At 53.1% G+C, this 4,896-nt stretch overlaps 1 protein-coding gene across 4 annotated transcripts in view; it reads left to right on the plus strand.

Moving 5' to 3' along the window:
* Positions 1-3,826: 3,826 nt before the first annotated feature.
* XIRP1 (xin actin binding repeat containing 1) overlaps positions 3,827-4,896 on the plus strand; it is a 9,342-nt gene continuing 8,272 nt past the window's right edge. For all 4 annotated transcript variants that reach the window (XM_014534918.1, XM_014534919.1, XM_014534920.1 and 1 more), the window contains exon 1: positions 3,827-3,963. The gene's annotated coding sequence lies outside the window, so the exon portion shown is untranslated. The remainder of the gene's footprint in view (positions 3,964-4,896) is intronic.

Genomic DNA, 4,896 nt, shown 5'->3' on the forward strand with positions numbered 1-4,896 from the left:
AGTTCCTAGGTTTAGGACCTGTTTCCTTGCTAGCTGTCAGCCAGGGGCTGCATTCCTAATCAGTGATGGTGTCACATCCTCCTGGTGTCCTCTTCAGCCACCAGCTGGAGGAAACTCCACTGTTAAAAGTTTCACCTGAAGGGGGGCCAGGCCCACCAAGATGATCTCCTTATTTTAAGATCAACTGGAAAGCACATGTCTAAATCTTCAAAGCAACCACATGATACAGACTCATTATCATCACAGATGGGACAACCTAATGTAGCAAATGCTGCCAGTGCCCCCATATCCCTTCCCCCGGCTCCAGGGGCTACCTGCAGCTTCAGTGGACACTCCCTGTACGACCCACAGTTCATTGCATCTCAAACACGTGCCTCCCTCTCACTGAGGGGCAGGTTGAAGTATGGGGGAGTTAGTGTTTCCAGGGAATAGCGCTCAACTGGTGGGGTGAGGGTTGGCGGATAAACACCCCAGTTTCCTCATCCAGGCCAGGCATGTTCTACACCAGCTTTCAGAGAGTCCCTTGGGGGTGGAACCCCAATTGCCCACAGAAGTCATCTACTTTTCCTCCCTCCCCAACTCACTTATCTCCTCCCTCACCACATTCCTCTCCTCCCAGTTAAATCATGTTGCTACTGGAAGATCCCAAACGAAGACCGTAGGGTGCAGAGAGCTGGAAGACGCTCAGCGGTCATATAAATAGGGAGACAGGCTGGTGATTAGGTTTCAGGCAGTCTGACACCAGATCCCACACTCAAACCCCAAGCTCTGCTGCCTCTCATGCACCAGTCACAACACTCCCGTGGGAGGAGGCAGAGCTCTTCGGCCCACGGGTCCGCCCTGTGAGCTGAACTGGAGCAGAAAATCCCTTCTCTGGGTTCCGATGAGTATATCAAGAGGCTCGGCGGGCCTGTCTCTTACAGGCCTGGAACAGACCCAGCCTGGCGTGGCCAGAGCTGTCCCTTGGCACCAGTGTCTACTTCCTGGCTGGAGGGAAGCCAGGACTGCCAGCCAGCACCTTGAAGGGCACTCATCTTCGAACCCAGAGGACACACTGGGATCTGGGACCTAGAGAAGGGGGTGGCCAGGATCCAGGGAAAAACTTACTGAATTTACTCAGCTAGTGTACCAGGCACTATTCTAAATGCTGTGTGTGTGTGTGTAATAAATATATATTCCTCACAACAACCGTTTGAGACATGCATAATTATTATTCCCATTTTATAGATGAGGAAACTGAGAAACAGAGAGGGTAAGTAACTAGCCAGGCTCACACAGCTAGTCGGTCTCACAGGTCGTCTGCTCTTAATCACTCCTGCCTTTCCTAAAAATTCAGGTGAGTCTGTGGCCAGCTACTCACCCTGAGCTCCACCTTTAAGTGCCAGTTCTTCAGGGGGACAGACATGAACTTCTGAACAATCCCCAACTTTGGTGGAATCCCACTTGGAGGGAGGGGCTGGCAGGGGAAGGCCCCCAGGACCGAGAAGCAGGAGGCCAGAAGGAGGGACAGTGATCTCTGGAAAACAACACCCTTCCCTCCCCCAGGTCCCCTCTGCCTTCTCATCAGCACAGCCATTCGACCTCAGTGCATTTATTTATTTCCAGCCTCGTTCCCACAGAAATTTGAGGGATAGATGCACGGTGTCTCCACCAAAGATACACCGATAAGTCATGCCTGGCTTACGCCTTAAGGGCCTTGTAACTGACACCTTGATGATGTGATACCATTAGACCATTGCATGTGGGTTGACCAACCCCCCTGGTTTTCTTAGAGCCTCCCCAGTTCTAAAGCAGAAAGGTCCCTGTTCTAAACCCTTCAGAGACGGGCAACAGGGACAGTTAGTCACCCTCATCACACAGGATACAGGCCACAGAGTCTACTTGTAAAAGACTAACAGTGTAGCCCAGAGCTTCCTAACAGCCAAGGCAAAGAGGGACATGCCTTCTGTTTGAGATAATAATACTGTGCAATAGGACTTTCCACAAGGATGGAAACGTGTTGCACTGTCCAGTGTGATAGTTACTAAGTGTGTGTCTCTATGGAACACTTAAAATGTGCCTAGTGTGATGGAGGAACTGGATTTTCAATTTTATTTCATTTTCACCTGTTTAGTCGCATGTGGCTAGTGGGGGCTGTATTAAGCAGCGCAGTTGAATTAGATGGAAATGAACGCGGGGGTCAGGCAGAGCCTCTTTCTTAGTATCGAGGCCTGAGAAACTTCTACCAGGAGTTATCACACCTGGGGTGAATACAAACGTGGGTTCCACAGGGGTTTTTCTCTTTTACAATTATTTTTCAATTACAGTTTACATTCAATATTGCTGTTTCAGATGTACAGCATCATGGTTAGACAATCGGGTACTAAATTTACAGAGTGGTCCCCGATATTTCCAGTGCCCACTCTCTTTTCACACATAGGTGACAGTAGCAGGCTTTTCTCTAGCGTGTGTGCTAAGCACGCTCATAAAACCTTTTCATGTCTTAATTCATTCAATTCTCAAAACCACTAGAGCAGGCAGGCACTTTGGGCATCCCCGGGGCAGAGGCTCCCCGGCACACCTACGGCTCCTCTTGCCCTGGCCTGAAAGGGAATTAACGTTTTCCTGATGGTGGGGAGCCAGGAGCCTGGGGAGCAGGCAGAAAGGTAGAAAAGAGCAGGAGAAACAGGAAGGGGCAGGAGACCTGGGCGAGGGTTTCCTGGCTGCCCCTCTCTCCACCCGCAGGCCAGTGCGACACGACCGAGGTTGACTCAGTGGAAAAAGTGAGCAGTGCCTGGTATCACTCCCTGGCACCAGAGGGCACTGGGCATGTCAGAAGGAAGGCCCTGCTCTGCCAGGTAGCAGAAGGCACCTGCACAGCCTCAGACATGCAGCCTGGTCAGAATGCCACCTCCGCCTGCGCTCTGTATGGTCCCCAGCACCCCTCACCACACTGGCCCCTTCGTGACCTAAATGCCAGGATCTCTGCTAAGCCCCTCAGGCTCTGTCTGGGCAGCAAAGAAGGGGCCACTGTGACCCACCCCTCCTTTGTGACCAGAAGCTGATGACTCCAGGGTCAGAAATAACCCCACAGTCAGCTCCCTGCGGCCACCCTTCCCCTCCCCTCCATTCCCAGAAAACCTGGGCCCTGAGTCAGAGGGAGAGCCCAAAAGTAAACAAGGACCCAGATAATCTGCCATGAAAACCACAGAACCCGTCTGTGGAATTCTTTGATAAATCAGGGGCCTCGCAAAGAGCCGAGGCCTGGAAATTCAGATGCCTTTTCCCAGAATCCAGCTGTGCTCAGGGCTGTGCAGACCTGAGCGGCAGGGCCTGGGGAGGAATGGATGGAGAGAGGAATCTTTAGAGCAGAGGGGTTGGGGAGAAGGGAACAGAGGAGGAGGGGCCGGGCCTGCCCTGGGGCCTCCAGTCTCCAGGCACCCGACAAACAGCCATCAGGAGTAGTCAGAGGCCAGACCACAGTAGGGAGGTGGGGGGCTCACAGGGCTAGGGGGCAGGTCCGTCCAGGTGTCAGATGCCCCCCCTTATTCATTTTCTCAAAATAGTCTGGGACACCGGCACCCCACCCTGCGGCTGAGTCATGGAGCCCCGTCCTCAGATCAGACTTGGATGAGTGAAGCTTTGCCCTCACTGCTCCTCCCCTCCCCTCCAGAAAGGACATGTAACCGATTCCCCAGGATGGAAGAGTGACTTCCACAAGCCCTAAAAATAACTGAACCACTTCATACTCCGAACTTAGCCTCTCCCGCCCGCTCCCCTCCACCCCCACCCCAGCCAGCAAGATAAAGGCAGCTGCTGGGTCTGGCAGGGGAGACAGAGACCTGGAGCCAGGGCAGCGAGAAGGTACCTCACAGATCCAGCCGAGTAGAACCAGCCCGAGCTAGAAGTTTGAGAGGAAGGATAGACCCTTGGGCATCACCTGCCACAGACCCCAAATACCCACCAGCCAAGTGGGACCGACAGGTGAGTAGCCTGCCCTTTGTCTTTCAGGGCAGGGCTGGCTAGCCAGCTGGGGTCCCCTTTGGACCCTCGGGATGGCTCTCAGGACAGCATGCATTAGGGGTGGTAGAAAGAGGTTGAGGGGCTGTATATCTGCATGTAAGTGAGTGGAGGGGTCTCTGATATAAAGATTCCATGAGGACCTCCCTTAATGAGGAAGTTAAGGGAGAATTGACATGAGCCCCGTGGGAGCTGTCAGAGTGGCGGCCACAGGCCTGGGCCAACAGAAGAGACAAGTTCTTGCCAGTCTGATAAAAATCCAGAAAGGCATTCAGGAGGAATGGCCTGTAGTTGCACTATTTAAAATACAGGTGTGGAGCTCCCTGGGCTTCAGGGCTTCCGCCCAGTGTCGGGAGGAAAGCGGGAGAGGAGAGGTGGGAGGGCGCGCGGGTGGAGGGTAGGAAGCGGGTCCTACTCCGCATTGCTAGACAAGCCTGGTTCCTGGGCTTCAGGGCTTCCTCCCAGGAAGGCCCAGTGTCGGGAGGAAAGGGAGAGAGGAGAGGTGGGAGGGCACGCGGGTGGAGGCTGAGAAGCGGGTCCTACTCCGCATTGCTAGACAAGCCTGGTGCCCAGCTGTTGTGGGTGGAAGTCCTGGGCTATCTGGCCCCAGGAATGTCCCCAGGGCTGGCCTGTGCCCGGCTCCCCACATATGACCTAGACCAGTGATGGCGAACCTTTTGAGCTCGGCGCGTCAGCATTTTGAAAAACCCTAACTTAACTCTGGTGCCGTGTCACATATAGAAATTTTTTTGATATTTGCAACCATAGTAAAACAAAGACTTATATTTTTGATATTTATTTTATATATTTAAATGCCATTTAACAAAGAAAAATCAACCAAAAAAAATGAGTTCGCGTGTCACCTCTGACACGCGTGTCACAGGTTCGCCATCACTG

This window comes from Myotis brandtii, unplaced genomic scaffold, assembly GCF_000412655.1.
Source record: "Myotis brandtii unplaced genomic scaffold, ASM41265v1 scaffold134, whole genome shotgun sequence".
Classification (NCBI taxonomy): domain Eukaryota; kingdom Metazoa; phylum Chordata; class Mammalia; order Chiroptera; family Vespertilionidae; genus Myotis; species Myotis brandtii.